We start from the raw sequence: 19414 nt of genomic DNA, 5'->3' as shown, positions 1-19414 counted from the left end.
CGAGAAAATTCGAGCAAAGCCTTCCTATATTAACCTGGTTGAGAGAAACCGATTCGGGAGCTGCAAATGAAGATGCGACCAAGCACATGAAGATTTTTATTGATTATTGCTGCTCTATACCCCCGCCGGCCGGTGTGACCCAAGATCAGATCAAGGAGACCATGTTCATTTTCTCCCTTCGTGATGCTGCAAGGGAGTGGTATAGAGATCTGGACCGAGCCACTCATGGGATCACCGACTTGAATTCCTTAGCCCTGGCATTCTACAAAAAGTACTTCTCTGCCTCAAAGACGAATGACATTAGAGCTCAGATCACGAGCTTTAAACAAGGGCCTGATGAGAACTTTCATGAAGCATGGGTCCGTTTCAAGAAACTGGTGCGAACCATACCGCATCATGGGTTCGAAAAATGAAGTCTTTGCAACCAGTTCTATAATGGGTCAGTATGACGATCGAGGGCTATTTTGGATCTTTGCGGCCAATGGCCGATTTGTTGAGAACATGGGAGAGACTAAGGGGTGGAAGATCATCGATGATTTGGCCACTCATAAGGCTGAATATGGGAATTCAAGAGGAAACCGGAGGAGAGCTGCTGAATCTTCCTCTGTTCTTTGCACTAGAAGCTCTCACTGCAAGGTTTGACAAATATGAATTGGGAGGAGCTTCTAAAGGTGGGATGTACCATGTTAACGCTTATTTCAGACGGTCCCTTCATCTCGTAGAAGATGTGGAGCCGAGGGCATGTCTCGGAAAATTGTTCTGTCCCCTTTGAGTCTTGTGCTCCCTTTCAACACTATAGGCAGACAAACACGTACTATGAGCCGAATGTCCACCCCAACCGGGAGGTGGAGTAGCGAACGTCCCGAATCCGACTCAACCTCCACAACAAAGAAGCAGAACAAGCTTATGTGCCCCCTCATCATAAGCAACAACAATACCAAAAACCTCCCTATGTGCCGCAGCAGCAACAACAATCTCATGGTTCTGATTTTGCTGAGTTCAAGAACTTGTTGCTGAAGGAGTCCCAAGCTAGAGAGGCCGGGATGAAGCTACTAGAGAGCCAAATTGCTCAATTGGCTAGTAAGAGTACCACTCGAGCTCTCGGACACTTACCCACTCAAACTGACCAGAAAGAGACCCTGAATGCCATTACTTTGAGGAGTGGGTCTACCCTGGAGGGGCCTGCTATGGTCGAGGATGCCCCTGAAAAGAATGAGGCGGAACCGAGTCAAAAGAAAGCTTTAACGAAAAATAACAAGAACAAGGCGTCTACCGGGTATATCGGTCGATCGATCGATATATATACGTCGATCGATATATGTGGGTTCTGAGCTTACGAACTATACATCTCAGTCGATCGACTGAGCAAGGTGGTCGATCGACTGAGACCCCTGCTAATATTGAGAAATTTCGTCCTTCAATGCCCGATAATTTAAGAGACCATTTGTTCCGGGGTTCGACAACTCCGAAAGTATTGGGGCAAGACCTGAGTGCTGATGGGTCCGTCCCGATTCCGAAGTTCGACCCAATGTCGGTCAATGGCTCACATTTGAGACGGTCTGAGGAGGGTTTAAGCTTCAATAGGGAGAAGGTGGTGGACTTTCAGCCTAAATCCACGGATGCCGGCATGCGAGACTGAGAAGAGAGGGCTAAGGTACTTCTCTCAGCCCCATATCCAGAGAGACTAGTGCCGACAAAGGAACAGGTATCTTTCAATAAATTTGAAAAGGTTATTCGTAGTTTGAATGTACAAGTTCCTTTCCTTGAGATGGTCAATCAAGTGCCTGCCTACACTAAATTCATGAAACAACTCTTGTCTAAGAAAAAGTCACTTGAAAATGTGCATACTGTCGCATAAACCAAAGAGTCATGCTCTTATTTGTCTCATACTGCACCCCATAAGGTAGAGGACCGGGTAGCTTTTCTGTTCCTTGCAATATAGGTACCTTCTCTATTGAGAAGGCATTATGTGACTTAGGAGCTAGTATAATCATCATGCCTTTGAGTCTAGCTAGGAAGCTCAAATTGACTAGGTTCCCAGTGACAGATATGACAGTACAGATGGCTGACCGATTTGCGGTCCAGCCAATAGGAGTCTTAGAGGACATCCCCGTCCAAATAGGGAAGTTTTTCTTCCCCGTCGACTTCGTTGTACTTGACATGCCTGAGGATGCCCACATTCCCATTATTTTGGGTAGGCCATTTCTGCACACTTCTTTGTGCGATCATAGATGTCGGTCTAGGAACCTTGACTTTTAAAGTGGGCAAGCATTCTATTGTTTTTGCCCAGCCGTCTAAGAAAAAGGACCCCATGTGGCCTGTGACTTGTAATACGGTTTCTGACAAGAAATCGTACTTTGTGCTTCCTGATTTACCTATCTCTATTCCTGTTGTAACCCCTCCTCCCTAGATTGGGAGCAAATTGGAGGAAAATTTGTCTATTTCTAATATTGCAGGAGCTGGTTTGGGGAAGGAAGAGCTGCAAGTCACTCCAGCTGCGAAGAAGCCAATCATTTCACGAGGAGGTCTTGGTTGCCTTAGCTATGCCACTGATGAGGAAGTTGATGACGAGCCGGTCAAGGCAAGGGAGTCCGACTTGGACTTAGATGAGCAAGAAGAGGTCATTGACTGGGGAGATGATGATAGTGTTGATCCGTTGAGCCATACGGACGTGGAAGCTAAGAAGGGTGCAGCTGAGAAGATAAGCAGCGTTGAGGCTACCTCTAGTAGCCAGAAGCCGACGAAGTGGGCCATTCCGTGGCCGTTCTTGATCAACTACTAGTTGATCACATGTTTTCCAAAACTTTTTATTTTCTTTTGTGTGCGCGAAACTTCGCATTTTATTTTGCTTGCTTAGGATTTTATGCGTTTGAGACTTTATTTTGGGTTTTGCGTAATTTTGGGCGCGTATTATTGTGCACTTGTAGTTTTTTAGACATCTTTAGCTCAAGTAATTGAGCAAATACGAAGAAATAAGAAGTAACAGCAGTATTTTCAGTCGATCGACTGGCCTGAGTTGTCGATCGACTGATCTGTAGGTTCCACGAGCTACTGTTCCCTTCACCTCGGTTGATCAACTGAGTAATGTGGTCGATCGACCGACCTGCACTGCTGTACCTGTTTACGACCTTTCTCCTGCTATGTTTGGTCGATTTGCGGAATTAAGGGAGTTTTCTACTCCACTTTATCTTCCGTCATTTATTTATTTCTTCTATTTTTCTCAAGTTTGCACATAATACCGCTTCATTATTGTCTTTCTCGATTTTATGCGTGGTACTTTGTTTGTCTTTTCAGGTACTTATTAGTAGCACTGCTGGCTACTGAAACCTCCTAGCTCACGCTGGTTTGGGGAGGTTTCCTTTGCTGCGCTTAAAGTCTTGTAAGTTCCCGATTTCCACTTCATGTCATTTTTATTTGTTTATTTTCCCGCAAATTCCCATTTCTCTTTTCTTCATTACATGATTTTGCACAATGGGGACATTATGCGATTTGGTTTGGGGAAGGGTTTTGCGTCGTATATCATTTGCTTGCATTCACGTTTACATTTTGTTTTGCATTTTTTATTTCATTCTTATATTCAAAAAAATTGAAAAATTTCAAAAATTTCAATAAAATGCATATTTATTTTAGCATATAGGTCGAGTCGGAACGGTAGTATTTCAAGGATGATATTGCATTTGCATTTGTTTTGCCTAAGCCTTGCTTGATTAACATGTTATTAGTAGAATCGTATAAGTTCATATCCACGAGTTTTCGTTAATTATTTGATGAACTTGAGACTTGACTTTGAAAATTAGCAAAGTACATCATATTTCTGAGATTTAGAGCCTATAACTGGTGACATCTATGACCGGTTTATTTAGGAATGTGAGTAGTACTCCTTATAAGACATGTCATATCAATTTGCATAAATATGAACTTAATCTGCTTAATACCTGTATTGCATTCGGTCTGTGGTTAGTTGACACATGTGGTAGAGGTTTCCCCTTATTCGTTTTGCTCATGAACCCCACACTGCCAAAAATAGCCTTTTTGTCCCATTACTACATCCTACATATAGCCTGTCCTTTGTCAAGCTAGTAGTCCGTGTCCTTGAGATTGTTACTTAGTTTTTGGTAGTAAATGCTCTTATTGAGATTTAGTTGGGAGAATGAAAAGAAAAGAAGTGAAAAAGAAATTATTCGAAAAAAGAAAGAAAAAGAGGTTCTGTACTATTGAAGCGGTCGATCGACTGGCATCATAGGTCGATCGACTGAGGTTCGAGAAAAAGAAATCAAATTCGCATAATTCAAATCCTTATCTTTTGGCGATTTTTGCTCCCATGTTTTATTCTTATCTTATGGGGAGTTAGTTGATTACCTTTATACCTGCAGATTGCGAGATTTGTGCTTGCTATAGCACCGTTTCATTTGTTTTTGAGCAAGAAGTTGGATGTTGCCATATGGTTCCGTTTCGGTACTAGCTTGATCACCTGTACCTCCACTTTTCCATAAATGTTTTGCCTCTTCTTACACATACCACACATATCCACATATATACCTCGGCATGTGTCATGGTCTCTTGTTGGTTGGAATGCATATGTACGGTTGTAGAGATCATTTTCATATTAGATTGCAGGCATGTTCTTATAGGTCGTAGTTAGGTGAGAGTCTTCACAAAATTACTTCTTTCTATCTTTACATATATTCACCTGTGCTTATTTGATTGATTTGAGCGGCCCGTGAGAGTCCAATGTGATAAGTCTCTATAGTTGACGGTTCAGCAGTTTTTTTAACGACTCCATAACTCGTTTGCATGATTCATTTGCTAATTGATAGTTGGTTGTGCATTAAATTGGTTTAGGCTTTACATGTTGCATTTCGCTCTGAGATTGAACTCGTTCCATTAGGTCATTAGATCGAGTCTTGATCTTGCTTGGGGACAAGCAAGGGTTTGGTTTAGGGAAGTTTGATGCGTGTCTTTTATATGATGTTTTGCACCTCATTTTACACGCATTTCAGAGCTCATTTGTGTAGTTTAAGCTGCCATTTCCCCCATTTCCGTCTACTTTCGTGTTTTTGTACTTTATTGTAGAAATGTGAAGAATTCAACGAAAATTGAGCTAAATCCGTCCCCGACTATCCTGCATTGCAATTGACGTGAAATATTGACTCGAGGAATGAGCTTGGTGCGCATTTCAAAGCCCAAAAAACAAATCCACGAGATTATAGAAGTCAAGTAGCAGCTAAAGCAGTCGATCGACCACTACCTTCGGTCAATCGACAAACATGCGGGTTCCAGAAACTACTGTACACTGCATAGCAGTCGATCGACCGGTCATCTCAGTCGATCGACCACCCCGCTACTCAGACGAGAATTAAAAGATCGAGGAAAGCAAGCCCATTATGTTTAGGTTTTGATAATAAGTTGTTACGTATGTTTGCTATATAACGTAACCTAGAACATCAGATAAAGGATCGAGTTTTTATCTAAGTTTCACATTCAGCTTTAGAATATCATAGTTAGGGTTTGGAATATTGGTTGCATCGGATTTTCATTCATACTTCTAATCATTCCGTTACTATTCTTCTGCAATTTTTCGGTATTCCTTCTGTTCTACTTTCAGTTCATCTTTATTGCGTTGTTAGATATAGAATTGTTAGTTAGAATCCAAGCCAATTATCGTTTATGTTAATTGTTTGTTCTACTATTTTTAGCATGAATTCAGTAGTTTTTATCGTCAATATTATTGTTATTTTAACCATAGCCATGAGTAGCTAAATCAATTATGCTAGGATGTAGGGGAATTATAGCGTAGGCGGCGTAGTATTAATTTGGACTGAAATCGCGTGTCAGTCGATCGACTACCGTACCTGGTCGATCGACTGACCACGTAAGGTTACCTTTCATTTTAATTGATTTTAATGTTGTATTTAACGAATCGAATGCATGCGACCAGTTAGATGCTTAATTTATGACTGACCCATTAGATCGAAAGATAGGGAAAGTTGTTAGATCACCAATTGAAATGACTAAACTGCGCTGAGATCGAAAGATAGGTAAAGTTTAGATTATTAGTCACTTTTCAGGACGAGAGTCAATATTAGTGATATTAGGGACCTATAGCGAGATCAAAAGACGCTATCTGTTAAGAGTGGACCGAGAGGACCTCTTGTTTCCCGCCTCACATGTGTTCGATTTGGACCTGTTTAGTATGCTGCCGCCGAAACTATAACGAACCGACCATCCTAGTACCTCTTTTATACTTGATTTTATATACTTCATTAGTTTACTTTTCTTTTATTGTTATTAGCTATAGACCAAACCCAATCAAACCCCCACCTTTTGTTACCTTAGACCAAATTTAAACAACTAGAAATTACGTCTGCCTCTCTGTGGTTCGATCCGACTGCCGCTAGCTATAGTTGTAGTTAGAGTTTATAAATATTATTTTTGACACCTCACGATGGGTATCACACCTGATATTTGTTATACTCTTATACTTATACATGCTTCACATGAATCGTTTACGTTATATTTCTGCAATCATTTTTACCCATATTTGTGACCCATGTGTGACGACTTACATTGTGTGACGACTTGACATTCCTTATTTATTTACCCTTGCGGACCTTGGGTCACGGTTAGGTGCCATTGTTTCCGAGTTGAGTTATCCTTCCGCCTCTTCTGACCTTGGGGTACGGTTAGGTACCATGGTTCCGATTTGGGGTTACTCGACCTTGGGGCACGGTTAGGTGTCATGGATCGAGTCTTGGATACGGATAGGTCACCGCATGTCGAATCGGGTGTCGCCCATCCCGAGAGTCTGGCTAGATTTAGACTAGGACCGTATTATGATCGTCATCCTACCAGGAGGTTGGAGTCTATGGTTTTGTCTCGTGAGTCCATACTACATAAATGTCTTTCTTGATTATGGTCATTGGCGTCTCCTTATATACGAGAGTTCACGTCTCCTATGATTTTTTGTGAGAGTCTTGGTCCTATCAGATACTGGAGGTGAGATGCAAGCCTCTAGTTGCGATATGATCGCCGGGATCGATGTTCCCATCCGTTCTTATGGTGAGATGCAAGCCATATGTATGAATGCGACATTGGTAGCCACGTCCCGTGCAATGTTTGTTAAGAGATTTTCAAAGTAATGGCTATGGTTTCTATCCATGTATTTCCCTATTTAATCGATCCGTTATTTATGTTCTTCATATGTTTCGATACCTATCTCATGATGAATACAATATGCCTATCTCACTATGATTATCGTTTATATCCCCTTGTTCATTATTATTCAATTATGATGCATGATCAATATGTTTAATTAAGTTCTTGCTTACTTGTATTTTGATATATTATGGCTGGGAGAACCCTGAGTTACTCCCCACTGACTGTGGCGTTCATGTTTACATGAATGACAAGTTTGTGATGCAGATTATGGGGAAGACGTGTGAGCTAGCGAGAACGTTGACCCTTGGACCTTAGTTATCGTTTTCTTAGACTCACCTATCTTTAGACTTGTGCTTATTCGTGGGTTATCTTTTCCCCAACGCACTTCGTTTTTAATTGTAAAACTTAATTACCTTACTTTTCATTTCCGTTTGAGCACTTATGGAGGTTTTCTTGCTTTAAACTTTTAAAGGTTTTAAAAATCTCGTATTTTCCGCTTAGATTTATTAGTTCTCTTTGATGCCCTATCGAGGGGTGTCACAGTTGGTATCAGAGCATATGTTGCTCCCGACGCACACACGTGTACCCCAAATTTAAACTTAAACTTGACCTCAAATAATGAATGAGAGATGGGTAGAATTAAGGACCGAAGTTGGTAGTCTCTTTGTGCATGCTATTTGTTAGGTGCTAACATGATCGATTTAATTGGTGGGTTGAGAAGATGGTGCGACCAACCAAGGTGGAGAATGCTATCATGGAAGCCCTTACTCTAATTTTCGGAATCAACGAAATGCCAATGCTCAAGTTAATCATCGCCCTAACCGCCATGGCAAGAGGCCATCTGTGCCCTCATCTTCATCATCTTCTAGCAAGAAGAGGTTGGTGCCGAGAGTTCGATGACAAAGAGTACAAGACCATGGAGGACAAGAGCCTATAGTGCATCTTTCAACCCTACATCTACTAATAGGCTTAAGAAGAACCGCAAGTGCTTCAAGTGTAGGCAAGCTTATCACCCCGGGATTGGATGCTATAATACACCCTTAAAGTGTTACCATTGCGAGAAGCCCGGACATCTCATCAAGGATTGCCCCGAGAAGAAGACTACCCCTCCTCCTCCCCCTCAAGGAGTCATTCTTGTCGAGAATCAAGTCGGAACCGCCGTTCCCTCCGACACCGCTATGGGTGTGTTTTCCATTCTTCCTTTCCTCACTTTTATCCCGTGATGCTCACCCTTACCTTATAAATTCTCTTTTGCTTAACTTTGAAAACTAGTTTAGTACTCACCCGACCTATCCTTCGTTTTTGTTTCTTCTTCCATAACATCTTGCTTATGGATCTCTTTCCCTTGAAGGATGTCTTTACCATCTTGAATATACCTCCTTCTCTTCGAGTGCCTTGTCATATTCCCTTGTCTTTGTGCTTCTATACCTTTCGTAACTCTAATGCCATATCTTTGGAGTTGTCTTTATACCTTTTCTCCTTATAAGACCCCTCATGTACACCTTCATCTTTACCTCATGGAATGTTAACCTTGGTCGAATAAGTTGGCTTTTGAGGAGATTGTTTGTGTCTGACCCTTAACCCTGGTTTTGAGAGGTTGTGATGATAGAAAGACTTAGGTAGTATGATGAGACATACTTAGTGATTCTTAGACCTAGTTCCTTGACAAGGTGAGTGTGGTTGTTTAGTGGGATTATTAGTTAGGCTAAGTGAGTGATCTTGATTCCTACTCGAGGTATGGCATGAGAGTGAGACTAAGCTACCTTTTTGGGAAGTTTTAGAGCTTGTTTTAGTAGCTAGGAGAGATAATGGTATGGTTGATGCCGATTATTAAGTGAAAGGACATAGTTTCAATTTTTGGTGTTAGAATGAGAAATATGAGGTCATAAAGCGTTGTTACAACTAAGACCTTGTTTCTTGAGGACTCGATGATCAGTAAAGATCTAGGATATCGGATTTGAATGAATATACCTTGGGATGTTGATGACCATAATGGATTGGTGATGTGATTTGATATTAGTTGGCTCTTGAGAGTTCTCAGTTCAGAGAGACTTAGTATTGAGAAGTATTTGTTAACCCTATAGTTTTATAAACCTTGAGGTTATATTGAGTAGTTGAGATGATGGGACGATGTTGTAGATGAGTGTAGTTCTGCTTTTTTGAATCCGTAATAAGTAAAAGGATGGAAGGACTCGAGATCCTATTGATTTTTCAAACTTGGGTGATTGTGCATTTTTCTCAAAAGAGTGTGTAGTAGAGTGAACTTTCATGAAAGGAGTTTTAGGTTGACTTGTTACTACCTTGCTTTGAAATGAGAACCTTGTGGAATATTTAGGGAACCTGGAATTTAGAGCTTGGTATTGGGATTTTGATTGAGGGTTTTACCATTTTGAGAAACCCATGGTTGACACTGGTTGGGTACGAGTATAGCTTTATTGGAAACTTTGACTTTGATCTTGTGGAAGATATTTGTGGATGTTTGAGGGTTTAGAGTGATGGGATTACACTCATAGTGGAGTACCATGTTTCAGGGATTAACTTAAGATGAAGTAACATAAGTGATTTGAGGAAAGCCTTGAGAGTGTTGTAGTCGTAAGTTGGTTGTCAGGAAGTTTTCAGAACCATTTGGATGACGTTGTTATTTGAGGTTTGAGTATCTGGCGTTTCGTTGTTGCCTAATTTCTCTTTCTCCTTAATCATAAGCGTTACCGTTCATACCTCTCCTTCTCGCTTCATCATGCTCCTCCTTTATGTTTGGTACTCGTAACCTGTGGAGCTCTATGTTTGACATCCTTGTTGACCTTACTTCAATTCTTACCCCAGGGACTTCGTCATAGCCCTTTTTGTTGGTTAAGTGTGAATCCTCTACGCTCGTACTTTGTTTTTATACTATCTAAGTTACCTTCCTTTTTGTACAAATTCTAAATTTTCAAGCTACCAGTTTTGTTTCGTTGTTGGAAGTTTATGTTACTTTTGCAAACCTTACCTATTTTAAAATTTTGAAAAAAAATAAAAATTCGATTTAATTCTCCTTTTGTTCCTTGAGTATAGCCTCATTTATCATGATTTTAATTGCTAAACCTGAAGTTTCTTTAAATTTTATCCAATTTCGGTTAACTTTGATCTGTTTATGATTTCTTGGTGAAGTTTAATATTACATTTTCTGAAATTTGACTCCCTTTTGAGTTTTAAGGTGAAACATTCATTTTTATTTTGGCTTTTGCAAAATCAAATTTGAGTAGATTATCTTTTCCTTTTGAATTTGACGTTGACCGGATGTTAGAACTTGTTATTGGAGACGTTTGATAACTTCATCTACGCTTGTCGGCGAATTGATTTTGTTTTAAATCTGTCCTTGACTTGGAAAGTTAGCGTTCTTGTGTGTACAACAAGGGAAATTTCGTTCCATGAATGAGACTTACACTTTTGAAAACTCTCCGTTAATGTTTCTGAAAGTGTTTTGATTTCAATTTATACAAATGATTTGCCTTTCGACTTGGTTCTGTCGGAAAATTTTAGTTGAAACTCATGAAAGAATTTTAATCCTGACAAGGAAGTAACCTTTTCATGTTTTGGTTACGGATTTTAAAAGTTCAGTTTCATTTTTATAACCCTTCTTTTCTACCTTCAAGTTTCGAGAACGAAACTTTTTAAAAGATGGGGTGGTTGTAACACCCGCGAATTTTCCATTTTGACATTTATAATTTAATTAACCATCTACTGTCTTATTTATATTTTAAATTATTTAATTTAAATTAATTTCATTATTAAACATGATTTTTATAAATATTATATTTTTAAAAGCTTAAGTTATACAAAAATAAATATTTTGGTCGGATAATGATAATAATAATATTATTATTTTCCGTCTTGAGTTGTAGTGGGGTTGAGACGTAAATTCTTGTGTATATCGACTCAATCTTACATTTTGGGCCTAGTATGACTAATGGGCTCACATACTACTCCTTCCTCCTCATAAAAATCATGAAGGAAACCCTAACCACTTCTTCTTCCTCAAAATTTCAGCACACCATATTCAACAACAAACACCATTGTTACACATTTCTCTTACAAATCTTCAAAACACCATAACTTGCTCAATTCTTATCCGAATCAAGTGATTTTTGCGTCTATCTCTTCCTCTCATCGCCCTCCATCTTTCTAGGCAAGAAAAGAACTGACTTTCCTCCATAGATAGGGCTGTCGACCCATTTTACTCATGGTACCCTTTTTATAGTTTCGATTCTTAGTCTTAATTTGTGTTTTCTTATGTTTAGGAGAAAGATTAGTTGACCCGGAAGTGGATTCTTGCATGTGAGACGATTCCATTAGAGATTGAGAGCTAAAAGGTCACGGTGATGGGTTACTCGACTTACATGTCAAATTTGTGTGTTTTATGTGTGGTTGGATGCATACAAATGTTAAAGTTGGTAACTTTCATGTTTCATTCCATTGTTGTGTTGAATGAGGTGGTTTTATGAGCATTTTCATATGTTTGAGTGACATTCTGATGTGGACGATGTCGTCACTCATCCAATCAAACACATTTATAATACTCAACATACAACTAGTTAGCGGTAAGTCGAGGTCGATCCATGGGACGGTGTGCTTTAAGTTCTAAGTCTATCTATCTCAATTTATGCTAGTGTCACAATTTGTTTGGGTTTGTAGTTGTGTCTAAACTAATGCAAGCAATATAGTAAAACAAACAATAAAAGGAAGGATGTAAACAAATGGTTAAAAGTGCTAGGATATCATGGGGTCATAGGGGATTCATGGTGATGATCATAAAAACATGTTTACAAGGTTGCAAGCGATTAATGTTGTGGAGGAACCGAGTTGGGTTATATCTTACGGTTCTTAGGAAGAGTTGGGTCCCAGAGCCGAATCGATTAGATTGTTCAACACCTACAAGTCGACTTACTTTCCTCCTAATCAACTCCTATGCATGGTCTAACAAGACTCGAGTTGGTTTATATCTTACGAATCAAGTTGAGTAGATAAGAGATGGTAAAAATGCAAGGATTCATAGGCTTAGCATTTCATCAAACATAACATGTGCATAAAGTTGACATCACAACAAGCAAGCAATTTAATCATGTGAACATATTAGATTAAGCATGAATCAATCCCATGTTGGTTTCCCCTAATTACCCACTAATCCTAGCTAAGAGACTACTCACTCATTATCAAGTTTAACATGCTAACAAGGTTGTCAATCAAATTAACAAGGTAAAACATGATGAACAAGTAAGAAAGATTAACAATAATTAAAACAAGGATTAAGAGAGTTATACCTATGGAGATTCCAAAATAATAAAGCAAAGAATAATAGAAGAAATTGATGATTGATGGAAGGTTGTCAATCTACCAATAATAACCCAATAATCTTCAATTACCCAATAATAAACTTGAATAATAAACTTGAACAATAATTAAGGAGAGATTAATGTGTAATTTGTGGAAAGATTAAAGAGTAATCTATTCTAATCTACTCCTAATCTAATCTAAAGAAGGATTTTTCTAGCTAAAAGGATGTGTTAAAGGATTATTACAAATGGGGTATTTATAGTGGAAATTAGGTGGATGCATTAGGGTTAACTAAGGGCTAAACTAGTAATTACACTTTTGAGATTTGAGCAGGGAGGAGCCGGTATTTTTCGATGGAAGGGCGTCTTTCTTGGAAGCTTGAAGAACACGAAAATTGCTGTAAAGGAATCCGGGCGGATTGGTGTCGGGACGGGCGGATTCTTGCGGTGGAATCCGAGCGGATTGTGGCGAATCCGGGCGGATTCTGAAGATGCAATCCGGGCGGATTTGGGAGAAGACGCTCGGATTGTGGTTCACGTAGTAAGGAAAATCTCCCTGTCCAGGAATAAGCCCGTCCCGAGCGAAATATGGGCGTCCTGGGCTTCAACCCGAGCGGGTTGAATTTGACCCGAGCGGGTTGAGCTGTATCTTAAGCTCGGATTGTAAAACGGACGTTATTTCCTCATCCGGACTCCTATTGGAGTGATTCAAAAGCCTATATCACTTGATTTTTCGATGCCGTTCCATCTAGAATACTTTCATAGCCAAAGGAGCAACCCTTGGTTCGGTTTTCGAGCGATTTCCTTCATGAATGGCTTCCTTGCTTTTCCTCCTTGCTTTAAACCTTATGACCCTTCTATATACTCTTTATTCTTACATCATTGGTCATCATTCTTGCCTTCTCTTCATACTAGTCCATCTAATATCATCAATAAGCTTCCAAATATGCACGAAAGACGGGAACTTCCGCCTTATTATCTTCTTTTCTACAAAACATATGAAATGCGATAGAAAAGCAAATAGGAAGGTTTTGACGGATAAAATGGCCATGAAATGCTATAATAGTATGCAAAATAGGCTCAATTAGGGGACTAAATGTGCGCAAATAATGGTCACATCAAATATCCCCAAACCGAACCTTTACTCGTCCCGAGTAAAGAGGTGACTAAAACTAGACCTTTATTTAAACTATCCTACTAATATAGCCGATATGAGACAATTAGCGGGTCTCACTCCGCCCCTTCAACTCACAACAAGACAACCATGAGGTAGGATGCCTTCTTGCAACGCAAGGTGGGTCTTGCCAAAATGGCGACACATCCAAACATTAAGCACACAAAATCAAATAATGGATGCATCTACAAAAGAATAGCCACTTTCCTCATCTAAGTGGCGGAAATTATCTACAAGGGAAGCAATTCAAGGGTACACAATCCTTCATAGATGCAATTTGTTCAAACTACTAAGCCTAGAAGGATACCAATAAATCACCTCCAAGTTGTGTCAAGCTAGGGTACCTTTGTCCTCAATCGTTAAATGCTTTTGTCAAGAATAGACTCCCTATGGTGTTAGAAACACTGGAGGATCGCGGAATTCCCCCTCTTGCCTAGACAAGAAGAAGGGTCGTCCCCTCTCTACCATGCACAAAAATGGATAAGATGGAAAAGGGATCGATAGTATTTGAGTTTCTTTTGGGAGTTTGATTTTGTTTTTGTTTTTCCCCCCAATTTCTTGTGGCATATAACATTTGAGAACACTTTCTTTTTGCCATTTCTTTTTGATTTTTGGCATTTCAACACTTGACAACTTTCAACTTTTCTTTGCATTTCTTTTTGAACATTTTCAAAGTCACCCCATATGTAGGGAGGGTGCCTTATTTTTGAAGCTTTAGGAGTCTATTTTTGCTCCTCTTTTCTTTTGATGCATTTTGCAAACTTTCTTTCACTTTTCATTTCATTGAACTCAAATTGATTTCTTTTTGTGCCCATTCCCTTTGATGACAAAACTGTGGTAGAACATGGATGATGGATGGATGGATGGATGGATGGTTTCAAGGGTCACCTTGGAATAAACGGTAGCCAAGGAGTTATCACACCACAAGGTACTCTTGACTAGGCCTTAAACCATGGGTCAAAGGATACTAGCATGACACATCCTAGGGTATTTTACAAGTATTCTAACAAGCAAAGTCTTAAGAAGAAAAAGTATCTACTAGGGCCTATATACACTTGTCAAGCTTCCCAAGTAGACGGTTTCGCAAAATTTTTCTAACATGCAAACTACATGCCATGATGCAACTAACATATATACATCCTAATGCAAATGATTCTACCAACTAATATGCCATATAAACTAAATGCAAGTCCTAAGTTCACATTGTTTTTACCGCATCAATCAAAATAAAGCCACATAGTCATTAACATAAAGAGGAAAAAGGAGATTGGAAAGATCATACCGTGCGGTCTTCATATTCCTCATGCCTCGGATGTGGCGTAGTCAATCAATGTGAACAAGGATGAACAAACACAATATATACAAAACAATATATACAAGTCTACACTACAAAGGAAATGAACTTGTTTTTGGATTTTTCAAATTTTCAAATTTTTATGGTTTTTGATTTTATTAAAAGACATATTTTTGTGATTTTTCGAAATTTTTCAATTTGTATGCATTTTTGGAATATAAATTCCCATCCCCCACTTTATTTTGGACATTGTCCTCAATGTACATGTAGGAGTAGGAATGAAAAAGAAATACATGTTTTTGGATTTTTGATTTTTTTGAAATAAAGTACAAATGCAATGATATGGTATGAATGAATGCATGCTCTAACTAAATGCAATTCTATATGACATATATAACAAATGAATGCAATCTAAACTATACTATATGGTGCATGATTTCTAGTAAATTATGGTCACCTATGATCAAACCTCCCCAAACCGATTTAAACACTATTTCTAGTGTAGAAATGAATAGGTTTGGCCATTAGTGACAATGCATGAATTCTAGTCTACATGCAATTATCTATATGAATTATATTACAATGCAACTATACTATGAACTAACTAATGTAAATGAAATATGAAATATAATACAAATGCAAGCTAAATGTATATGTATATAACTAAATGCAAGTGGAAATGTAATGCAAAGTGAAAGAAAAGGGTATCTTACAAATGGTGGTTTGAGGGAGGACTCCACCAAACTCATTCCTTGTTGCCATGGTTATTGATGTTGTCCATGTTGCTTAATGCTCTCAATAGCCGGTCAAAGGCTTTTGAATGGGCTTCATGTAAGCATAAATAGGAGATTGGTGATGTCAAAACGTAGTTTACCCATCTTTGCTTGGAATAGAACTTGCCAAACACTCTCCCATTTGTTTTGCCCTTGGCACTTGGCTTCTTACAATGCTTCAAGCTAACAAGCACATGATTCTTGTCAATACAATGTATGAAGTATTGCCCATATTCATCCGGAGGCTTCCACTCTTTACCATCTCTTTCAAATTCTATGATGATAGAGCATTGATTCATCAATCCTTCAATAGTAGAAGGAGAGTTCTCATTTCTTTGATGAGGGGATAGTTGAAGGATAAGATGTGGAGGAGTCAACTTCTCACCATTGAGGTCATTCATGCTTTCATTATCTTCACTTTCTTCTTGACCCTCCTTAGAACATGAACCATTTCCAAAGAAGAGAGCTTCAATTTCTTCCAAACTATGATCAAAGATGCCAACATCATAGTTTTCCTCTTGACCTCTCAATTCCCCAAAGATTGCAAGTTCAAATTCATCAACCTCTTCTTTCCAAGTTTTACCTTCACTCCCATAAGTGCCAAGGGAGCACACTTCCTCTACATGGGTCATAGAGGGAAATTGTGGTGGGAGGTCTTCCTCATCATCATCATCATAGGTATCCCAAATTGGAGAAGCAAGGCTAGTGTGTGAGCTAGATTCATTAGACAATTTAGATAAAGTGCTTGTCTCATAATTGGCCTTCAACTCACATTCATCATTGCTCTCCACTCCAACTTTATCATGCTTCAATTCATCATCCACTCTTGGTCCATAATCAATAAAGCACTCCCCTTCCTCAAAAGTTACATCTTCATATTCACATCTATCATGAATGTTTGTAAAGTTGGGTACAAGTTGGAATATGGGGTGTTCAATACTTATGAATTTAGGAGGTGGTGGGGGATTCACAAGAGTAGCTTCATAATGCCATCCAAATTCTTCTTCACCCTCATTATTTTCCCCTTCTTCTTCATTTAGCATTTGGGTCGCTTCTATTTGGGCAATTTGATTTGCCAACTTCTCACCATTAGTAACAATGTTTTTGAGAACATTGTCCCTAGCTTGGCTCTCTTCTAGCATTTTCATGAAGACATTTTGTTGGCACCTTAACATTTGGAGAACCACACTTTGCATGTCAAGATTATACTCATTCTCTTGTTGTGGGTACATGGGAATTTGGTGGTATGGGTGTTCATTGTAGGATGACATTTGGCATTGATTGTAAAGTGGGTTTTGGGAGGGTGGTTGTTGTGTATGTTGGATGTGGGGGCTTTGGTAAGAAAAGTTGGGGTAGTGGTTAGGATTTTTATTGTATGAGTAGTAAGGTAGGTTTGTGTTGAATTGCTCCTCAAACTCCCCATACCCATAGTAATACTCAAAAGATCCACCACATACTCCATGTGCCAAGCCTTCGGTCATCATCATAACTAGGACAAAGATATAACTACAAACAAGGAAACTACAAGAAAACGGTAAAAACAATCCTCGAGGAACAAGTTCCTCAAGGTTAAAGCAAAATCAAAATAGACAAACAAGCAAGAACTTAATCACATAGCACCATCCCCGGCAACGGCGCCATTTTGATGCGGACGATGTCGTCACTCATCCAATCAAACACATTTATAATACTCAACATACAACTAGTTAGCGGTAAGTCGAGGTCGATCCATGGGACGGTGTGCTTTGGGTTCTAAGTCTATCTATCTCAATTTATGCTAGTGTCACAATTTGTTTGGGTTTGTAGTTGTGTCTAAACTAATGCAAGCAATATAGTAAAACAAACAATAAAAGGAAGGATGTAAACAAATGGTTAAAAGTGCTAGGATATCATGGGGTCATAGGGGATTCATGGTGTTGATCATACAAACATGTTTACAAGGTTGCAAGCGATTAATGTTGTGGAGGAACCGAGTTGGGTTATATCTTACGGTTCTTAGGAAGAGTTGGGTCCCGGAGCCGAATCGATTAGATTGTACAACACCTACAAGTCGACTTACTTTCCTCCTAATCAACTCCTATGCATGGTCTAACAAGACTCGAGTTGGTTTATATCTTACGAATCAAGTTGAGTAGATAAGAGATGGTAAAAATGCAAGGATTCATAGGCTTAGCATTTCATCAAACATAACATGTGCATAAAGTTGACATCACAACAAGCAAGCAATTTAATCATGTGAACATATTAGATTAAGCATGAATCAATCCCATGTTGGTTTCCCCTAATTACCCACTAATCCTAGCTAAGAGACTACTCACTCATTATCAAGTTTAACATGCTAACAAGGTTGTCAATCAAATTAACAAGGTAAAACATGATGAACAAGTAAGAAAGATTAACAATAATTAAAACAAGGATTAAGAGAGTTATACCTATGGAGATTCCAAAATAATAAAGCAAAGAATAATAGAAGAAATTGATGATTGATGGAAGGTTGTCAATCTACCAATAATAACCCAATAATCTTCAATTACCCAATAATAAACTTGAATAATAAACTTGAACAATAATTAAGGAGAGATTAATGTGTAATTTGTGGAAAGATTAAAGAGTAATCTATTCTAATCTACTCCTAATCTAATCTAAAGAAGGATTTTTCTAGCTAAAAGGATGTGTTAAAGGATTATTACAAATGGGGTATTTATAGTGGAAATTAGGTGGATGCATTAGGGTTAACTAACGGCTAAACTAGTAATTACACTTTTGAGATTTGAGCAGGGAGGAGCCGGTATTTTTCGAAGGAAGGGCGTCTTTCTTTGAAGCTTGAAGAACACGAAAATTGTTGTAAAGGAATCCGGGCGGATTGGTGTCAGGACGGGCGGATTCTTGCGGTGGAATCCGAGCGGATTGTGGTGAATCCGGGCGGATTCTGAAGATGCAATCCGGGCGGATTTGGGAGAAGACGCTCGGATTGTGGTTCACGTAGAAAGGAAAATCTCCCTGTCCAGGAATAAGCCCGTCCCGAGCGAAATATGGGCGTCCTGGGCTTCAACCCGAGCGGGTTGAATTTGACCCGAGCGGGTTGAGCTGTATCTTGAGCTCGGATTATAAAACGGACGTTATTTCCTCATCCGGACTCCTATTGGAGTGATTCAAAAGCCTAGATCACTTGTTTTTCGATGCCGTTCCATCTAGCATACTTTCAGAGCCAAAGGAGCGATTTCCTTCATGAATGGCTTCCTTGCTTTTCCTCCTTGTTTTAAACCTTATGACCCTTCTATATACTCTTTATTCTTACATCATTGGTCATCATTCTTGCCTCCTCTTCATACTAGTCCATCTAATATCATCAATAAGCTTCCAAATATGCACGAAAGACGGGAATTTCCGCCTTATTATCTTCTTTTCTACAAAACATATGAAATGCGATAGAAAAGCAAATATGAAGGTTTTGACGGATAAAATGGCCATGAAATGCTATAATAGTATGCAAAATAGGCTCAATTAGGGGACTAAATGTGCGCAAACAATGGTCACATCACATTCTATCTTATTTTAAGGTTCATAATTGATGTCATATGTTTAAATTATCCTAACATGCCAAATTTACCGAGTATTCATCATATTAGAGAAGTATGAAATGATTGTATTTAAGATGATTGAAATTGAAGAACTTTGGATGGTCATTTGTTGGGTTTTTCGTGTA

The 19414-nt window shown here is 38.9% G+C and overlaps 1 non-coding gene across 1 annotated transcript; it reads right to left on the bottom strand.

Moving 5' to 3' along the window:
• Nucleotides 1-296: 296 nt before the first annotated feature.
• Nucleotides 297-403, bottom strand: LOC141615924 (small nucleolar RNA R71). The gene has a single exon (XR_012530310.1). It is a non-coding gene; the product is annotated as a small nucleolar RNA R71 (small nucleolar RNA).
• Between the last annotated feature and the right edge of the window lie 19011 nt (nucleotides 404-19414).

This window comes from Silene latifolia, chromosome 11 (genome assembly GCF_048544455.1).
Source record: "Silene latifolia isolate original U9 population chromosome 11, ASM4854445v1, whole genome shotgun sequence".
NCBI classification, from domain to species: domain Eukaryota; kingdom Viridiplantae; phylum Streptophyta; class Magnoliopsida; order Caryophyllales; family Caryophyllaceae; genus Silene; species Silene latifolia.
Note: the sequence above shows the minus strand (reverse complement) of the source record. Positions and strands in the feature narration are given on the sequence as shown.